This window comes from Euprymna scolopes, chromosome 45, assembly GCF_053919585.1.
Source record: "Euprymna scolopes isolate OS-2025 chromosome 45, ASM5391958v1, whole genome shotgun sequence".
NCBI classification, from domain to species: domain Eukaryota; kingdom Metazoa; phylum Mollusca; class Cephalopoda; order Sepiida; family Sepiolidae; genus Euprymna; species Euprymna scolopes.
In genome coordinates, this window is record NC_136526.1 from 47,486,347 (window position 1) to 47,509,774 (window position 23,428).

Sequence of the window (23,428 nt, forward strand, 5' to 3'; positions counted from 1 at the left end):
TGAAAGGAAGAAGACCAAGAAGAACTCCATTGCACACCGGAAAACACCTTGCAGCACGTCTAAAGTTTGCTAGGACCCATGTGAATTCTCCAGAGTCCGTTTTCTCAAGTATTTTGTGGACTGACGAAACAAAAATTGAATTGTTTGGCCATATGGATGCTTCTTACGTTTGGAGGAAGAAAGGAGAAGCTTACAACCCAAAGAACACCATACCCACGGTGAAACATGGTGGTGGTAGCCTAATGTTTTGGGGCTCCTTTTCGGCTAGTGGTCCAGGTAGTTTGGTCAAGATAGATGGAACAATGAAGAAGGAGCAATATTTGGAGATACTCCAGAAAAACATTAGACAGGATGCGGAGAAGCTCCATTTAGGACCAAACTGGGTCCTTCAACAGGATAATGATTCAAAACATACTGCCAAAATAGTCAAGAAATTGTTTGAGGATAATCAAATTAATGTTTTGGAATGGCCTAGCCAGAGTCCCACCCTGAACCCTATCGAAAACCTCTGGCACATATTGAAAACTGAAGTTAAAAAGCGGAAACCTAGAAATTTGAGGGATTTGGAGAACTACTGCATTGAAGAATGGTCAAAAACCAGTGTTGATGCTTGTAAAAACCTTGTTGATAAATATCCAAAACGGTTACAGGCAGTTATTAAGAATAAAGCGCATGCTATTGACTATTAGTAAGAGAGGTATGAATAATTTTGAACTAGTGCCATTATTGTTTTTCTTTGTATAATGTTTCAAACTTGCATAATTTATTTATTTGTTGAGTTTAAATTAAATGCTTATGCTTGATTTATTGTTTGAAATCCCTTTAATATTGTCTACCTTCTGGTTTGAGCAATATTCTCATAGAAATCTCAAAGATCCGAGGGGTATGAATAATATCGGGCACAAGTGTATATATGTAAAGATGTATATATATATATGCAAAGATGTATATATATATATATGTAAAGATGTATATATATGTAAAGATGTATATATATGTAAAGATGTATATATATGTAAAGATGTATATATATGTAAAGATGTATATATATATATATGTAAAGATGTATATATATATATATGTAAAGATGTATATATATATATATGTAAAGATGTATATATATATATATATGTAAAGATGTATATATATGTATATGTAAAGATGTATATATATATGTAAAGATGTATATATATATGTAAAGATGTATATATATATATATGTAAAGATATATATATATATATGTAAAGATGTATATATATATGTAAAGATATATATATATATATATGTAAAGATGTATATATATATATATAAAAAGATGTACATATATATATATATAAAGATGTATATATATATAAGTAAAGATGTATATATATGTCAAGATGTATATATATATATGTAAAGATATATATATATATATGTAAAGATGTATATATATATATGTAAAGATGTATATATATATATGTAAAGATGTATATATATATGTAAAGATGTATATATATATATGTAAAGATGTATATATATATGTAAAGATGTATATGTATATACATATGTAAAGATGTATATGTATATGTAAAGATGTATATATATATGTATATATATATATGTGTAAAGATTATATATATATAAAGATTATATATACATATATACAAAGATTATATATCTATATAAAGATTATATATATATATATATATAAAGATGTATATATATATATGTGTAAAGATGTATATACGTATATATATAAAGATGTATATATATATATAAAGATGTATATATATGTGTAAAGATGAATATATGTATAAAGATGTATATATATATAAAAATGTATATATATAAAGATGTATATATATATGTGTAAAGATGTATATATGTGTAAAGATGTATATATATATATATGTGTAAAGATGTATATATGTATAAAGATGTATATATATATATGTGTAAAGATGTATATATGTATAAAGATGTATATATATATGTGTAAAGATGTATATATGTATAAAGATGTATATATATATATATGTGTAAAGATGTATATATGTATAAAGATGTATATATGTATAAAGATGTATATATATATATAAAGATGTACATATATATAAAGATGTACATATATATATATAAAGATGTATATATATAAAGATGTACATATATATAAAGATGTATATATATATATATATAAAGATGTATATATATATATAAAGATGTATATATATATATAAAGATGTATATATATATATAAAGATGTATATATATATATATAAAGATGTATATATATATAAAGATGTATATATATATATAAAGATGTATATATATATATATAAAGGTATATATATATAAAGGTATATATATAAAGGTGTGTATATATAAAGGTGTGTATATATATAAAGGCGTATATATAAAGATGTATATATATATGTATATAAAGATGTATGTATATATATATATATATAAAATGTATATATATAAAGATGTATATATAAAGATGCATATATATATAAAAAGATGTATATATATAAATATGTATATATATAGACTTATATATATATATGAAGACGTATATATAAAGATGTATATATATATAAAGATGTATATATATATAAAGATGCATATATATATAAAGATGCATATATATATTTATATATAAAGATGTGTATATATATAAAGATGTATATATATATAAAGATGTATGTATATATATGTATGTATATATATATATAAAGATGTAAATATTTATATATATGAAGATGTATATATATATAAAGATGTATATGTATATAAAGATGTATATATATAAAAAGATGTATATATATAAAAAGATGTATATATATAAAGATGTATATATATATATATAGAGATGTATATATATATAAAGATGTATATATATAAAAATGTATATATATAAAAATGTATATATATAAAGATATATATATATAGAAAGATGTATATAAAGATGTCTATATATAAAGATGCATATATATATAAAGATGTATATATATATAAATACGTATATATATAAAGATGTATATATATATACAGATGTATATATATATATATAAAGATGTATATATAAAGATATATATAAATATATATATATAAGGATGTATATATATAAAGATATATATATAAAGATATACATATATATAAAGATATATATAAAGATATATATATATATATAAAGATATATATAAAGATATATATATATATATAAAGATATATATAAAGATATATATATATATAAAGATATATATAAAGATATATATATATATAAAGATATATATAAAGATATATATAAAGATATATATATATAAAGATATATATAAAGATATATATATATATATATATATAAAGATATATATAAAGATATATATATAAAGATATATATAAAGATATATATATATATATAAAGATATATATAAAGATATATATATATATAAAGATATATATAAAGATATATATATATATATAAAGATATATATATATATAAAGATATATATATATATATATAAAGATATATATATAAAGATATATATATATATATAAAGATATATATATATAAAGATATATATATACAAAGATATATATATACAAAGATATATATATATAAAGATATATATATAAAGATATATATATATAAAGATATATATATAAAGATATATATATATAAAGATATATATATATAAAGATATATATATATAAAGATATATATATATCTTTATATATATATATATAAAGATATATATATATATAAAGATATATATATATATAAAGATATATATATATAAAGATATATATATATATAAAGATATATATATATATAAAGATATATATATATATAAAGATATATATATATATATAAAGATATATATATATATATATATATATATATAAAGATATATATATATATAAAGATATATATATATATATATATATAAAGATATATATATATATAAAAAGATATATATATATATAAAGATATATATATATATATATATAAAGATATATATATATATAAAGATATATATATATATATATATAAAGATATATATATATAAAGATATATATATATATATATATATAAAGATATATATATATATATATATATAAAGATATATATATATATAAAGATATATATATATATATAAAGATATATATATATATATAAAGATATATATATATATAAAGATATATATATATATAAAGATATATATATATATATATATATATAAAGATATATATATATATATATATAAAGATATATATATATATAAAGATATATATATATATATATATAAAGATATATATATATAAAGATATATATATATATATATAAAGATATATATATAAAGATATATATATATATATATATAAAGATATATATATATAAAGATATATATATATATATATATATAAAGATATATATATATAAAGATATATATATATATATAAAGATATATATATATATATAAAGATATATATATATATATAAAGATATATATTTAAAGATATTTATATATATATAAAGATATATATATAAAGATATTTATATATATATAAAGATATATATATATAAAGATATATATTTAAAGATATTTATATATATATAAAGATATATATATAATGATATATATATATATATAATGATATATATATATATATATATAAAGATATATATATATATATATATATAAAGATATATATATATAAAGATATATATATAAAGATATATATATATATATATAAAGATATATATATATAAAGATATATATATAAAGATATATATATATATATATAAAGATATATATATATATATATATATAAAGATATATATATATATATATAAAGATATATATATATATATATATATATATATATATATATATATATAAAGATATATATATATATATATATATATATATATATATATAAAGATATATATATATATATATATATATATATATATATATAAAGATATATATATATATATAAAGATATATATATATATATATAAAGATATATATATATATATATAAAGATATATATATATATATATATATATAAAGATATATATATATATATATATAAAGATATATATATATATATATATATATATAGAAAGATATATATATATAAAGATATATATATATATATATAAAGATATATATATATATATAGAAAGATATATATATATAAAGATATATATATATATATAGAAAGATATATATATATATATATATATATATATAGAAAGATATATATATATAGAAAGGTATATATATATATATAGAAAGGTATATATATATATATAGAAAGATATATATATATATATAGAAAGATATATATATATATATATATATATATATATAGAAAGATATATATATATATATATAGAAAGATATATATATATAGAAAGATATATATATATAGAAAGATATATATATATAGAAAGATATATATATATATAGAAAGATATATATATATAAAGATATATATATATAAAGATATATATATATAAAGATATATATATATAAAGATATATATATATATAAAGATATATATATATATATAAAGATATATATATATAAAGATATATATATATAAAGATATATATATAAAGATATATATATAAAGATATATATATATAAAGATATATATATATAAAGATATATATATATATATATAAAGATATATATATATATATAAAGATGTATATATAGATCTATCTAAAGATGTATATATATAAAGATGTATATATATATATATAAAGATATATAATTATAAAGGTGTATATATATACATAAAGATATATATATAAAGATATATAAATATAAAGATTTATATATATATAAAGATGTATATATATATAAAGATGTATATATACATAAAGATATATATAAAGATGTATATATATAAAGATGTATATATATAAAGATGTATATATATATAAAGATATAAGTAGGTTGTCGTTTGCTTGAAGCATTGTTGAAGAAAATTATAAGGTGAAATTAAAGCCAAGAACAATGCGAGATCTTTTTTTATATAGAGTAAAATTATTTCAACTCTAAACAACAGTAGTTTTTTTTTCTGTTGTATCCAATGGTGTTATAAATCTCAATATATTTCGGACTTATTAGTCCTTTTTCAAGAGAAGACAGCGGAAGAGTGTTCTTCATGAGTGCAAACTCTGTCTGGCCGAGACTGAGGGATATAAGTAGGTTGTCGTTTACTTGAAGCATTGTTGAAGAAAAATTATAAGGTGAAATTAAAGCCAAGAACAATGCGAGATTTTTTTTTTATATAGAGTAAAATTATTTCAACTCTAAACAACAGTAGTTTTTTTTTCTGTTGTATCCAATGGTGTTATAAATCTCAATATATTTCGGACTTATTAGTCCTTTTTCAAGAGAAGACAGCGGAAGAGTGTTCTTCATGAGTGCAAACTCTGTCTGACCGAGACTGAGGGATATAAGTAGGTTGTCGTTTGCTTGAAGCATTGTTGAAGAAAATTATAAGGTGAAATTAAAGCCAAGAAAAAGGACTATTTTGAACTCTATTAAGGCAGTATAAGTCCTTTCTAGCAGCTCCTGCCCAGATGTGGCAACAGTACTCTATCCTTGGACGTACCTGGCTCTTATATAGATGGAGAATTGCATCAGCAGTGAGATATCTACTGGATCGATAGAAGGATCCCACCATTTTTTGAGTGGCTTTGGCAACAGATTTGATGTACGTGTTCCATTTAAGATCAGGAGTAAAGGTCAAGCCCAGAAGCTTGTCAAAACTTGAGGCCTCCCCAAGACAAGAGCGACTCATTTCAATTGATGCCTGATGGGGATCAGAACGTTGATGATATAAAGATAGAAGTTTGGTTTTAGATGCATTAAAAGTAACCAGCCACTCCTTTCCCCATTGTACCACATGCTCAAGATCAGAGGAGAGAGAATAGGAGAGAACTTGGTCGTTTACTGTCTTAGATGTGCTACCATAGATAGTAGTGACATCAGCATAAATGTCTATGAATGATGTAAGGATGTGGAAGACCATTAATGTAGATCAGGAAAAGAAGTGGGCCCGGGATGGACTCCTGAGGATCTCCAGCATTAATACTATTAGACCTAATAAGATTCTTTCTGATCTACGTTAATCTTTATTAACCCTAACAATTATTACCTGGCCTTAGTACAGGATTTTTCACTGAAAAATCACAACATTGGCAATCTGTTTCAAGACTACAATTGAGGAACAGACACAGAGGTATTTCTCTTCTTTTTCTCTTCTGTCAATTGCTGTTGTAAAGTGAGATTTGTTCCTTGTTTTATTTTCTTTGCTAAGATAGTTGTCACCCTCTCATGCCAGTACTTTGGCACGGTAAAAACAAAAAATAGAATCTAAATAACCAAACTTGGAAATATTTATTTCGAACTCCAGAACCTGCAAAGAATCTTGAACTAAAGCTTTTATTTAAACCACAAAGGTAGATTGTTATTAATTTATTACTACTAGAAGAGTTAATAATAATAACAATAATAAATAACCGTGTATAGTGTTAAGATGTGCTACAACTATTTAAAAGCGAATGCATAACGCATAGAATAATATACATATGTCATGGAAATGAACATGTTATGTTATATGAAGTAAGGATTGGACCTTCAATTTCCAGAAGACTGTCACTTCCAAATGATTATTAACCAATGTGATTACCTATTTGACCATGTCTATATAGATAGTTGTAGTATGAATTTTGAAGTGTGACTATAATCTTGTATGGTATGACTACTTATTACAATAGAATTCTCTCCTTATATATACATATCTCTCTATATATAAAAGTGAAAGTGTGTGTGTGTCTGTGTACATTTCCCTACACAATAACTCTGTCAATTTTAAGCCTACCGATTCGAAATTTGATACACAGGGTACTGAGATTTGGGAAAATCGATGTGATTGGTTTTCGGACAGAAATTTGGCGATTAAGGGGTCAAAGTTCAACGATTTGACCTTTGAGAACTCTACCAAACTTCTCCTACAATTTTGGGTCTAAACACATAAAATTTTAGATATAGACTTCTTGGACATGGATCTAACTTAATAATTTTATTTGAGCCCTAAACAATAAATTTTAAGGGGTCATAATAGGGGTAAAATTTTTAAAAATTGACCTTTTTTTGTTGTTTTGCTCAGCATACACCTCAAAACATCCGGGCAACACCGGGTACCCATTGCTAGTATATATATATATATATATATATATATATATATATATATATATATATGGATACCTTACTTTTATGCACATAATAATATTAAAATAATGTATCCTGAAAATGTGGGGTGACTGAAATGTAAACAAAGGGCAGATAATTTCTCTCTTAAGAATGATTAGAGAGCGACCCTCCCAAAAAAAAAACTACAGAATTGCTAATAAAAAAATAAATCAACAATCTTATATATCTATGAATATATTTCTGTAGAAATATATTTTCTTATATACCAATCCTTATTTAAGAAGTTCAATGTAATTACAGAGCAATATAGTGAATAAATGACAAAAAACTATATTCCAAAATTCATAATGTTGACCATCTTATAATTTATTCCTTTAATTCAGTTGACTTTTACAATTCTTGACAGTATCTGCTTCGTTTTGTATATATATATATATATATATATATATATATATATATATATATTATATATGGTAGTAAGTTATAAAAATATATATGGCAATTAAGCTACACAGAATATTCTGCATTTCATTCTCGTGAGAAATCGTCAGGTTTATATGATATATAAATATATATATATATGTGGAAATATTATTTTTTTTCAATTATATTTCACTTTTTATATATATAACTCCTTAATTTAAGAAGATCAATGAGATTACATAGCATATCTATAAATATAAAAGCGAAAATGTATGTATGTGTGTTCGCTTTTTCTGTATGTCTACAAAATACTTTTTTCAGAGAAGCGGTCGCTTCTTTTAAAACTTTTTATATCACATATAAATCGTAATATCTCAGAGTTAACAACAAAGCTTGCCTGTCTATTTAATTTGCTCGATTTCGGGAAGATAAATATTCAACATTTGTCGCTCGCCACATGTGGGTTAGTCTTTTTCCTATAACATCTTGGGAAGCGTTCCCGCAGTAAATGACACTATCCCGCATTCAAACTTGACCTCATTAACTCCTTAAAACGGGCACCTGCCAAATCCAAGTAATTAAATAAATTCAAACGTGTTTCCATTAGCATCTCACAGTGGGGCAATCGTTAACGTCGCACTTTTTTTTTTTTCACACTTTGATTTACAACTTTGCGGTTCGGGTTCGATCCTTACCTACCAAAGCATTTTCTTTAACCCCCCCCCCCCCCGCAGTTTCCACACGCACCTCCAAACACCCGGGCAATGCCAGGTACCCTTCACCAGTAATAAATAAATGACAAATCTAAATAGATTAATTATAAATAATAAATCAATTAAATACTAAGTAGAATAACTTTTAGTAGTATATATGAAAATTAATAACACTTATTAATACAAATTTTTAAATGTTAGTGACTTTATTTCTAATTTCAAAAATGGCATAATGTAAGCTAAATATAAGGTAATTTTTATTTATCTTCCAATTTTTGAATTTTGTATTTATGCCCAAATGCATGTTATTTTCGTTTGGTGGATTGATAGTTGCTATTTCTTCTGATGAGTTAAGGGCAAAATAGATTCATTGCTTGATATAATAATTAAATGACTGATTTTGCACTATGAAACAGTTATTGTCCAGAATTGTAAGTGCCAGCAGAAATAAAGGAATAAATTATGCACTTATTGTACCATGCTGACATAATAACATTATTATGTAGAAATAATACAGATTTTAATTTGCTTTTTGTTTTTTAATATCGGAGGAATTATGGATAAAGACTCAATTATCTATAAATATAAAAGCGAAAATGTATGTTTGTGAGTATATGTGTTCGCTTTTTCTGTATGTCTACAAAAGGCTTTTTTCAGAGAAGCGGTCGGTCGCCTAACAACTTTTTAAAACTTTTTATATCACATGTAAATTGTAATATCTCAAAGTTAACAATGGAGCTCGCCTGTCTATTTAATTTGCTCGACTTCGGGAAGATAAATATTCAACATTTGTCGCTCGCCGCATGTGGATTAGTCTTTTTCCTATAATAAAAGTGACACTAATTCTGGCGGTATTTTCCGTCTATCGCCGGAAATGTCCGAAAGCAATCAGCTTTGATCAATGTGGAAATATTTTCTATATATCAAACAATTGCTACTCAATTTGGACAAGTGGAGCTGTTTCCTCCTACCCCCAAAATCTTGGAAAAAAGAAAAAAAAAAGAAAAAGCGTTCTGCACTAAAGGATACCCCGTAGTCAAAAGTTGACCTAATTAAGTCATTAAAACGTGCACCTACTAATCTAAGTAATTAAATAAATTCAAACATGTTTCCGTTAGCATCTCGTGGTGGTGGTGCAATGGTTATTATCGCACTTTTTTTTTCACACTTTAATTTACAACTTTGCCTCAAGGGTTCAGGTTCGATCCTCATATTTACCTACCAAAACTTTTTTTTTATTTTAACCCCTCCCCTCGGAGTTTTGATTTACCCAAAACCACACACGCCTCCAAACACCCGGGAAATGCCGGGTACCCCTTGCTAGTCTATGACATAAATCTCACCTGTCTATTTAAATGCATATATGTATGTATGTTTGTATGTCTGCCTAAAACTTTCGACACAGGTGATGGATTTTCACAAGATTGGTTTTGTTTTAAAGCTCGACCCTTCGGACGACAAATATTGAAAAATTGGCTAAAAACATTAATTCTTCCCCCTCTCCACCAGGCACTTTTCTACAGGGAGGGGTCTCTTTTTTCGCTGATATTTTTGAAAGTCATCCTCTTTTTTCGATTGACTAGCCTTAATTTAAAACTTCCAGTTTGGCGGTGGGCGCAGCAACATATTTTTTTTCCCACATTCTTTTCCTCTTTCATGGTATGGGTTCGAGCCTGCCTGGCTACTACCACTTTTTCTTTTTTTGCTCAACACACACCTCCAAACAGCCAAGCAATGTCAGGCACCCAAATATACACTTGATAAAGGTCAGAAGTTACATCGGTCAAAGCATTATCAATAATAATCATAGGGATGTTAAAATTCTTGTATAAAATCACCAACATTTTATGCACAATCAGCCACGTCATCATTTTGTGTCTATTGTACAATTATGCATACTTTTTACGGAAGCCGCTAGATGCTTTATTTGAATCAGGTAATCAGCATTTACTTGCTATGGTTTATGTTGATTTTATTAATTAGGGACCTCCGTACATTTTTTTTTTTAAATAAGCACTAAAATCAAGTTGACCCCCACTTCTAGATATAAAAACATCTTTTAACAATTAAAATAATTTCAAGTTGTAGTTGAATATGTTATTTTATAATTTCTAGTTATTTTTTATATTACTTTTTAAAATTGGAAAACCTTATTACAAAATCTATGCTTAAAACTTCAGGTCACAGAATGTTGGAATTTTATTATATTTAAATTTTTTAAAAAATATTTCTTAGAATTCTGGTTTTTTTTTTTGTAATTTAACTAATCGTAATATATCTTATTGAGAAAAAAATGTTGATTTATTTTAAAACATAATAATATTGATTTTATGTCCAATTTTTACTTATAAATTCAAGGTCACTGAAATAATAGATTTTTAGATACATATATATATATGTCTGTAGAAATATATTTTCTTATAATATATATCAATCCTTATTTAAGAAGCTCAATGTAATTTTTGGATTTTAATCATGTCAAATCACACTTCGTTTTCTTTGGGCAGATTGATTATTACTTTTTCCTTCTGATGAGTTAAGGGCATAATAGATTCACTGATTGATATAATAATGAAGTGATTGATTTTACACTACAAAACAGATACTGCCAAGAATTGTAAAAGTTAACTGAATTAAAGGAATAAATTATAAGATAGTTAACATCATGAATCTTCAAATATAGTTTTTTGTCATTTATTCTCTCTCTTTCTCTCTCTCTATATATAATTATTTTTTAATTATTTAAACACTTCAGTTTTATAAAATGTTGCAATTTTTATGAACCTAAATTGATTTTGTTTAGTTTTCCTAACATAGGGAGAGTAGAACACCTAAGAAAACTGCATTTAAAAGATAAGTTAATTTAAATTTGAATACGTATCGAAAATTAATGAAAATCTGACCATTAGTTGATTTTTTAAATATGGGTGCATTTACGGCTTCAAAACGATCACTACATAGGAACGTTGTTTTAAGGCATCGATAATATAAGCAAGATTTTGGTCTAGCATTTATATAATCTTTGTACATTGTCAAATTTTTAAAAAATATTACTAGTTTATTTGAACCTTATTTTAAACAATATAAAAGCTATAATGATAATATTAAATTACAGTTACATCATCTATAATATATATCTCACCTGTCTATTTAAATGTATGTATGTTTGCATATCTCACAAAAACTATCGACAGAGATGGATTTTTACAAGATCAGTATTATTTGGAAGCTCGACCCTTTGGACGACAAATATAAAAAAATTGGCTTAAACATTAATTCCTTCACCCTCAACTGGGCACTTTTCTACAGGAAGGGGTCGTCTTGGTGCTAGTACACTTACTGATCCGCACTATTTTCTAAATCGTATTTCCAAGGTTAATTAAAGTTTTATGATATGCTTTTTTTTATTCAATTGTAAGGTTAAAGTATAGAATAGCTACAAAACGCCCTCCCCCATGTAAAGAATGGCTTTTTAAATAATAACGTTATTATTGCAGCACAGATCAATAATGCACTAGTACCATCGTCGTTTCTGTCAACATTTTAGAAAGTCATCACCTCTTTTAGATTGTCTAGTCTTAATTTAAACCTATGTCACTTTTGGTTTGGCGATGGGAACAATAGCTATCGTATAACGTTTTTATTTTTCACTTTCTTTTCCTTTTTCATGGGACGGATTCGAGCCTGCCTGTCTGCCTACTACTTTTTTTTGTGCTCGCAATTTTCCTTTTTCTTTTCTGCTCAACCAACACCCTTACACACACACCTCCACTTTCTTTTCCGCCTTCACGTCACGAGTTCAAGCCCGCCTTTTTTTTTTTTTTTTTTTTTTTTTTTACAAAGGCATCACCACATTATCAAGGCCCAGAGGCCACTCAAGGATAAGGGTTAAAGAGTGTACAGTAGAAGTTGGTCAATATAGTAATCATTAGTAATGAAAATTTGGTAAATTTAATAACTTATATGGAACGGCTCATCAAGAACTTATTTACTTTAGACTTGAACAAAACCATATTGTAGTCAGCCGGAAAGCAGGAAAACGGAAGACAATTCCACAGGCGTGCAGTTCTAAGAAAGAAGCTTTGTTCATGGAATCTACGTTTAGGTTTAGGCACAGATAAAGAGTGGGGGAAATTATTGATAGTGTTTACAGCTAGACGAGTGTTTCTTGTGAAAGTTTGGCGAGGGGGGACCATAGATTGAAGCTCAGTTGAACACTTTCCATGAAAATAACGATACATCAGAGACAAACTCGCAACATCTCTTCTGTGAGATAGAGGTTGCAAGGAGGAGAAAAGGACATCTCCTACGAGGCTACGAAGTCTATTTTGAACTCTATCAAGGCAGGACAAGTTCTTTCTAGCAGCTCCTGCCCAGATGTGGCAACAGTATTCCATCCTTGGACGTACCTGGCTCTTATATAGATAGAGAATAGCATCAGCAGTGAGATATCTACTGGATCGATAGAAAGATCCCACCATTTTTCCAGCGGCCTTGGCAACAGATTTGATATACGTGTTCCATTTAAGATCAGGAGTAATGGTCAAGCCCAGAAGCTTGTCAAAACTTGAGGCCTCCTGAAGACGAGAGCCATTCATTTCAATTGATGACAAATGTGGATTAGAATGTTGATGATGTAAAGAGAGAAGCTTGGTTTTAGATGCATTAAAAGTAACCAGCCACTCCTTTCCCCATTGTACTACGTGCTCAAGATCAGAGGAGAGAGAATTGGAGAGAACTTGCTCGTTTACTGTCTTAGATGTGGTACCATAAATGGTAGTGTCGTCAGCATAAATGTCTACAAATGATGTAAGGATATGATTTGGAAGATCATTAATGTAGATCAGGAAAAGAGTTGGGCCCAGGATGGATCCCTGAGGGACACCGGCATTAATATTGTGAGCTTCTGATTTTTGCCCCTCAACTACTACTCTTATGAATCTATCAGAAAGAAATGATTTAATAATTGAGAAGACTTTTCCAGCTATACCATAGCTACTACAACTTTTTTTTTTTGACTCAACACACACCTTTAAACACCCAGGCAATGCTAGGTATCCAGGCTAGGGTAAATTTTTAGTTTACTGACCCCTCGGCATTTACCTTTAATTTGTCGACTTTTACGGTTTTCAGGTACGCTGAGGACGAATATCACATTCATTTTTTGCGCAAACAAGTAGTTATCCGTATTTGAAGACATTCAGTATCCAACGTAACCTCTATCATTTTTAATGGCGGCTATCTTGTTTTCCAATAATGAAAAAACAGCGTTTTTTTCGTTATTGGAAAACAAGATGGCCGCCAGCAAAAACACTAGTGATTATGTTGGATACTGAATGTCTTCAAATATGGATAAATACTTGTTTGCACAAAAAATGAATGCAATATTTGTTCTCAACGTACCCGAAGTCAAAAAAATTAAAGGTGAATGCCGAGGGGTCATTAAACTAAAAAAATACCCAGGCTAGTGTTTAATCTGTGTCTATCATTGGAAGTAACTAATAACTAAGATGAGAATAGTCGTCCGAATCATCCAAATAATGAACATAGTTACAGATCTTATCTAAAAAAAAAAAAAAAAAAATGCTATCAACGGCAAGATAAATCATTCTTTTACCTAGCTGGATAATTTTTTTGGTGCATATTCACATTGACACTCATAGCGATAAATAAAAATGAAGAAAAATATTTATATTGTACCAACTTGTCACAGAATGAAGATGATATATTCACAAAATCACAAAAAAATTAATCAAGCAGTTTTAAACATTTTTTTTTAAATTATTTTTGAAAAACAAATTGGCCGTTTTACACAGATAAATGAAGGCCGACGTCATTTTAATATTCTTCAGACTTATTTTTTTTAACTTATATAAAATGACCATTCTAAAAATGTTTTCGCAATTTGAAATGTTAGTTTCTGAAAAGATTAAAATATAAAAAAAGAAAAGATAGTTATATTCATAAATTATTAAACAAAAAACAAACTGGAAATAAAAATCGGTTATGCCTTGATTTTACAATTAAGGCTACTTTTTACTCTCTTATGGACACGGAGTGATTTTATTTATTTTGTGATAATTAAATTGATTGACTTACCGAGGGTGGCTCGGTGGGAAGGGAAAGACACTCATGGCTGTGAACGGCCCGGCCTGGTGTTTGTTAATGAAGAAAATAGGATGTCTATTCCTTATAGCTTAAATAGACATTCCAGTCTCGTTTCAATCTCGCTGAACGAGAGATTGAGACTATAAAAAGAAGGGTTGTGGTAGTTTGTTCTTGTCGTTGTTAGAGATCTATCAGACCGGTACGACAACTGTTAACAGTGCGTTATATTTACAAGAATACGTTTGCTTGTAAGCAACGAGGTAATTTTTCGTTGCAAGCTAAACGTCTTTTCTTTCCCCCTCCCACTCGTCGGTAGGAAATATCGACAATTTATTTTTTTTTTTTAATTTTTTTTTTAAATAATAATAAATAAACTACTTAATCAAATTACGTGATTTTTAAAAAAAAAATATTTCATCTTCTTTCTGTGACTGGTACATAAATCATGCAGACATTTCTGTATTTTCTTTACTTTTGATTGCCGCCATACGTGCAAAGTACACATCTGAATAGGCACTTTTTTGTATGTTCTAACTTATTTTAAGGCAGTTTTGAGCGCTTAACTCAAAACTAAAACAAAGATGGTGTCATGGTGTTTTCACCTTTGGAGTCCCGAGAATCGGTCAAACAGTCTATAATAAATAAAAATACTGATAGAAATCCGGTCAATAAATGTTACCGGTGGGTGATATTGAGTGGATTTCTGTCACTACTTTTATTTATTTTCGATTTTTTTTTTTTTTTTTTTTTTTTACCAATTCTCAGAAAGGAGAAACCATTACGACGCCATCCTTGTTTTCGTTTTAATTTAAGGGCTCACTGCGTTTTGTGAGAAAAATAAGTTAAACAACTCACTTGACTTGAGGTTGGAGATCGGAGGAGGGTCGGGTTCGTTTTGGACAGCGCAAAACTAGTGGCGTTTGAATTCCAACTTATATCTGCTGCCGCTTCTGGTAAAAATGGTTGCATATGTATGACTGTTACTGGTTATTTAAAAGATTGCTTCCATTGGGGCAGGGTGTTCAAATGACGGATACTTCATGTGGACATTATTTTGTTAACAACTAGAGTTCACACGCACAGGTTTTGATTTATAGTATTGTGTTTTTTGACCACTCAGAGAGCTGGGGGTCACGATCTTAGAAAATTTCGCAACCGTTATACTAGACCAAACTATCCACTACTTTTGGTGTCGGAGAATTTTCGACAGTTTCACACACTTAAAAAATACGTTCAAACACAGCAAAATAGCTTGTCCAGCTAGGTAGAAGAGTAACATACATCGCCTTTGATAACACTCATTTGTTATATATTTGTTTTGTTTACTACTTTTTCGGTTTGATGTCTAATTGTAGCCCTCCCCCCCCCAAAAAAAAAAATTAAAGACCGAAAATTAAATAGACGTTATTGTTTTAAGTAAGAGAAGCTCTCGTTTAAAAAGTGATACAATGTTTTTACGTCGCCAATTTCCTAAAAGAAAGAATTAAAATAATATTACTTACGTGTTTTTATTTCCTTCGAACGATTTATCTGCTTTAGAGATGGAACCAAAGATGGTAGAACGCCTAAAACAAATATAGAAATGTTTTTGTGTGGGTTTGAATTATCTCCCTTGATTGACACTCTTTAGAATTTTGATTGAAATAATCTTGTAAAGTTCAAATTTTTTAACAACTTATTTTCCTTGATGCCAAAGAAATTGAATTTTTGGAATAAGACTGAAAATAAAAGTAAGTATTTATTGTATGAATATTTACTTTTTTTTTTTGTGAATTGTTTGTCGAATAATTAATGAAAGTATGACTAGCATCACAGTCATATTTTAAAACAATGTCTGCTTTTAATTTAATTGTTTGGTACTTGTACAGTTTAGTCAAGACATTAAAAAAAAAAATGAAAATATCGAAATTTTTTTAAATTGTACGTATCTGTTATGGAATGAAGTTCTCTGAAAAAATTTTTTTCACTTAATTTCATCAAGTAGTTTTTATTTTACAGCGAAAAAACAATTTGTTATGATACCGAGCCAAAGGTTCGATTTTTAGGAAGAAAAGCTAGTTATTAAAGATGGGGAGGGAGTGTCGGCGCTTCACATGGAGTTATCTACCGTGTTGTTTCTATAAATTCAAACAACAATTTAAAACAAATCCAACGCGCTCCCATAAAAATGTGTTTTTCCGCTGTAAAAATTTTTTTTAAAAAAACCCTACTCGATCAAATTAAGTGAAATTTTTTTAGGCGGGGGCGGGGATCTTCATGTCAAAACGGATACGTACAATATACCCTTTTTTTTTTTTTTTCGATATTTTCATTTTTTTTTTAATGTCTTGATTAAATTGTAAAATAAGTATATTCAAGTAAAATTTAAGTTCAAAAAAATTTCATTATGAAATTGTGACAATTTTGTCAGATGAAAGTACAGAATGATTACAAAACACCGCCATCCCATGTGAAAAATAAGTTTCTAAATAATAACGTTATTATTTGAGCACGGTAAAATAAATTAAAAAAAAAAAAAAAAAAAAAAAAAAAACGAGGTTTGTTTTACAATCCGCAGAGATACGAAAAAGTGGCCAAAATTAAAAAAAAAAAAAAAAATACAGCAGATAAATGTTACCAAAGGCAAGATAAGTTACTCTTCTACCTATCTGGAAAAAGTTTTTAGTGTTGGTAGTCACGTTAAAACGCTTAATCGAAAAACATGTTTATCAATAGGTGCAAAAAAAAAAAAAAAAAAAAAAAAAAACTGGCGGCGAGTTGACATATGAGGAGTTTGGGAAATGATTTATTTAAAAATAAAATTATACAAACCCACCGTGACATATGTTAGGTGTGTTTCTAACTCTGTTTTGTATAATTTTATTATACAATTTTATTAAGTCATTTTCCAAACTTCTCAAAGGTGTCAACTCGCTACCATTTTTTTTGTTTGTTTGCAATTATTGTTAGACACTGTATGTTTTTTGAACCGATTAAGCATTTTAAAGTGAATATTCAATTTCTTACTTTCCTATTGATATCTCTTATTCATCGAAAAGTCTATATATACATCAACATTTTTGTGGCATGCATGATGTTTAATAAACGTGTTATTTGGTAACTGATCCTTTATTGTTAGACTTTGTGGCTTAGTGGGGGATGCCCTTTTCTCTTCCCTGCAACCTCTCTCCCACAGAAGAGACGTTGCGAGCCTGTCTTTGTTTTATCATTATTTCTATGGCAAGTGCTCGTCTGAGCTCCAATCTCTGGTCCCCCTCGCCAATCTTTCATGATAAACACCCATCTAGCTAAAACCACTGCCAGTAATTTCCCCCACTCTTTATCTGTGCCTAAATCAAAACATAGATTCCATGAACAAAGCTTCTTTCTGAGAACTGCACGCCTGTGGAATTCTCTTCCGTTTGCCTGTTTCCCACCTGACTACAACTACAAGATGTCTTCAAGTCCAACATAAACAAATTCCTGATTGATTGCCCCCTTAAGTAGACATTTTATGAAATCCCCAATACCAACTATTACTACGATATTATCCCATTGATTACTGTACACACAATAATCCTTATCTCCAAGTGGCTTCTGGGCCTTGATAAGTAGTGATCCCCCCATGTAAAAAATAAAATAAAAAAAAATTAAAAAAAAAACTGTCTTGACTAGAGTGGTGACAATATGGTAGAAGAAGGAGGTTAAACATCTGGCCATTTTTCTTTTAGTTAGAAGGATGAACTTTGCTACTGGAGCAGTATTAGAAATTCACTATAAAGCAAGCAGATAACAAAAGATATGGTTTGGAATAAACAGCTTAACCGATAGACTTGTATATAATCATGTTCATCAGCTGTTTTCACTTGTGAGGTATTTCAGTATTTCACCTCCAGATAATGTTGGGTCATCAGGAGAAAATATGTAACGTTCGGGAGCCTTTTTTTTTTTTCTAAATGCTTAAAGGTTAGTCTCTTGTATGTTGTCAGAGGAATATATGTAGACAATTGTGTCTCAACATTGCATTATATTAGCTGAGAGGGTTCTTTGAAATTGTTGTACAGGCTTCTGGATAAAGTTGAGAAAGAATTAATTCATAAGCTGACTGGAACGTGCTCTGGTGAACTTGTTGCACTTGTGCCCCCTTGACGTATATATCCCCAACAAACCTGCTTAGCAACAAAATCACACTCCGTCACTGTCAAGATCCCTATATGCCAAAAAGTTTCTACTCTAATAGTTTCTTCCCTCGAGCAGTTAGACTTTGGAATTACCTTCCTGCTACCTGCTTCTCTGACTGTACTGACACGCAGAAGTTTAAATGTAATGTAAACCAACAGTTTAGGATGGAATACTTAACGTTGGCATTGAAACAAAATCTACCAGTAGTCTTTCACTCGTAGACAGGGTTCCAAAAAGAGTCTCAACTTTAATAGATCCTGCATTGTTGACCAAGCTCCAATCTCTGTCCTATCGTAGCAATGTGACATCCTTGTGGTTACTTTAATGGAATGTGCTCTGATGAATTCATAGTACTTGCACCCCTTCAACATACAGCCTCCTTACTATGCAGCAAAATCCCACCTCTTCACTGTTGAGATTCTTAGATATGAAAAAGCCTTTCTACTCTAAGAAAAGGATGGGGCTTTTACATTATCTGAGAGGAAAATAATTAAATGGACCATATTTTGCTTGCCACCATCGTCTGCAGAGTAGAAAATGGTAGTCACAAAGAGCAAACGATTACTATTGGTGGTATTAGTACTCTACCCACTGCGCCACAGGTCCTTGCCCGCTACCCCCATGAAGTAAATAAAGGTTCTAAAACGTTGTGGAAATCACACTCAAGTTGAGAACAGTAGTCCAATGAATCCAAATTATACAAATAACCAAACGTTATATCAATTCGTATGAACCCAAAATAATAATTTAAAAAAAAGAAGTCCGCAAGGACCTGTAGTGCAGTGGTTAGAGTATTTGGAACAATCAATTGCAAAAAGTGATATTCTCCTGAAGGTTGAAGGTTCAATCCTCTGTGTAGGCGACCAAAAAATACAATTTCAAATTACTTATGACCTCTATCCAGTCATGGCTGATGGAACAAGAGCACACTATCCCTGTGAAGTAAATAAAGCGTTCCACTCCAAATTCCATCTAAATGCCCGAGTTTGACAGAAATATTCCTGAGTTTGACAAGATACATATTATATACATTTAAATGTCTTAGATATGTCTAGGGCTACTGATCTAGCTTCTCTTGCCTTATCCAGTGCTTGGTATATACATTTAAAGAATACTGTTAAAATATCTGCAGTTGAACAGGCTTGCATAAATCCATCAGTCTGATAAAAGTTTATCGTCTATGAGGTGATGAACTAGTGCTTCATTGATTAAGGCCTCAAAGATGTTGGCAAATGAGAGGGAAGAGGCTAATCGAGCAATAATTGAGTGGGTCAGTTCTTTCGCCAGAATTCCTGCAAACAATTTTCCAGCATTGGGAAAGCAAGATTCATGAAGACATTTGTTAAAGAGTTTGGAGAGAACCAGAGCAACCTCTGCGGAGCATTTTTTTTGTAGTATAGCAGGGGTAAGATCGGGCCGACATGCTTTCAAGGTGTCTAGATTTATTATAGCATCACAAACAAGGGAAGGGGTGATTTTCAGATCACTGAGTGTGGCTACTGTTTTTTTTTTTTTACATAGGCATCACCACATTATCAAGGCCAAGAGGCCACTCAAGGATAAGGGTTAAAGAGTGTACAGAAGAAATTGAAAAATATAGTAATCATTAGTAATGAAAATTTGGTAAATTTGATAACTTATATGGAATGGCTCATCAAGAACTTATTTACTTTAGACAGTGAACACAACCATATTGTAGTCAGCCGGAAAGCAGGAAAACGGAAGACAATTCCACAGGCGTGCAGTTCTAAGAAAGAAGTTTTGTTCATGGAATCGGCGTTTAGGTTTAGGCACAGATAAAGAGTGTGGGGAATTATTGATAGTGTTTACAGCTAAACGAGTGTTTCTTGTGAAAGTTTGGCGAGGGGGGACCATAGATTGAAGCTCAGTCGAACACTTTCCATGAAAATAACGATACATCAGCTACTGTCTGCAAAGGGAAATTTAGGAAGGAGTGGCCTGCTTGAGTTGGAGACAAAACATCGGGCAAGCAGATTTGCCTTTTTCAGTTGCTGTGCAAACAATCTTCAGCTTGTTGCATAGTGGAGGAATTGTTGATTGCTCATTATTTACTACACTGTTATAATTTTTTCAGAAATCATGAGTTCCTATTTTCTGCAAGTCAGTGCATTTCTTTGACTTCAGAATGCCCTCTCTTGGCTGCAGCTATTTCTCTCTTACAATTATTTTTAGCTTCTAAAAGCTTTTGCCTTTTTATATTGGACTTATATTGAATAAGTTTGCGGAATAAGTTTATGGAATGCATGCTGACAGCAGTTGCACAATCAGAGGTGAACAATTGTGGAGAGTGTGGTTTGATAATGTACTTCCGTGTAGAAACGTGTCTTTCAATTGCTACTTTGAACCATTCAGTAGTTTCATTTGCACACTGTTCCACAGGAAGAGAAAAAATACTTCACCATGGAGCATCTTTGATGTGATCCCTGATGACTTCCAAGTCAGCCTTCTTATAGTACTTTTTCATTTTGTGTAATGAGTCTTCAGCTTCAGGGCGAGAGTTTAGGGTGATTTCTTCCATTATCACAATGTGTTCGGCATTCCCAAGTGGGCTATGGGCATTTGTTACACAATCATTGGGAACTGTGATTAGAAATAGATCTAGAAGTGAAGCTTCTTGGTCCTGTTGATCTGGGAGATAGGTCGGAAACATAACTGTCTGTGATAGGGAATGGGATATAGAGAAACTATGTTATGCTGCCAGCTGCATCTGTGTATCTAGAGAAACCAAGCCATGGAGGGCATTAAAGTAACCAAATGCATATACTTGAGCGATAGTATCTAGGGAGAGTGCTACATCTATGATGTCAGAGACTTGGTTGATTAGGGTAAAGTCCTGGGTGGAGAGAGAATGGTAAAGAAAATATAAATAGCTATATTGCCGGTTAAGTCTAAAACACATGAAGGCCTGGTCGTCTGATTCTAGTTTGGATTCTCTAGTCAAGGAGAGGGTGTTTCGAAAATAGACTCTATGTATCTGTCTGCCTGAGCCCTTACAGCAAAGTGGGAGATAACCAGGCATGTTCAAGTGGTTAGAAGGGATGGAGGCGTGTAGGTTAGTTTCACTTACTGCTAAGATATCTGGGGAGTTTGCTAGGAGAAATGATGGAACAGTGACATGGCCACAAGGATAGACATAGAGACAGAAAAATTTCCGACATCTCAGACTACTGCTCACCAAGTACTACCGACCTTTAAGCAGCTTTTTCTTCACCCTTTGTCAGAAAAATTACTCATTGAATGAGGACTGAGGGACAAAAAAGGAGAAGCAAGAGTTACTGGAGCTGCCGATAACATATCCACTGTATTATCTACTCTCCATTTAAAAAAAAGGGGGGGAAGGAGGGGAATGGGTACAAGTGACTTATTTATATCTAAGCAGTAAGTCTGGTGCTAAGTTATCAATTCAGGACACTTTTGATGATAATCTCCACTCTCATATTAATGAGTGGAAGTTTGTCGTTATCTATCTCGAGTTTGAATAATGGAGCTTCACCTTTATGATTAAAATCCAGTAATTAACTTTTATCAATTTGTAAAGTCGGCTTAATATTAATTTAGATTCGAGTTTAGATAATTATTCAAGGTTTTAATTTAGGAGGTTCGTTTTCATAGGTGACTTTTTCTTTGCTAATGTCACTGTATTATATTTCGAATATAATAGAAAATAAGACTAACTATATTAGATGGTTTGATTGGCTAGCCAGGAAGCAAGCATTTTCAATATAGGCAAGCTTGCAGTAATAGAATATATTAAGTATATTACTTAAATAAAGTCCT

General features: G+C 28.9%; 1 protein-coding gene and 1 long non-coding RNA gene across 2 annotated transcripts in view; one reads left to right on the forward strand and one right to left on the reverse strand.

Annotated features, from left to right (window-relative positions):
- Positions 1 to 17,246, reverse strand: part of LOC145269541 (uncharacterized) — a 37,352-nt gene extending 20,106 nt beyond the window's left edge. Inside the window, exon 1 of the mRNA XM_080125298.1 lies at positions 16,972 to 17,246. The gene's annotated coding sequence lies outside the window, so the exon portion shown is untranslated. The remainder of the gene's footprint in view (positions 1 to 16,971) is intronic.
- Positions 17,091 to 23,428, forward strand: part of LOC145269547 (uncharacterized) — a 48,187-nt gene continuing 41,849 nt past the window's right edge. The window contains exon 1 of the long non-coding RNA XR_013865081.1: positions 17,091 to 17,199. This is a non-coding gene — a long non-coding RNA (uncharacterized LOC145269547). The remainder of the gene's footprint in view (positions 17,200 to 23,428) is intronic.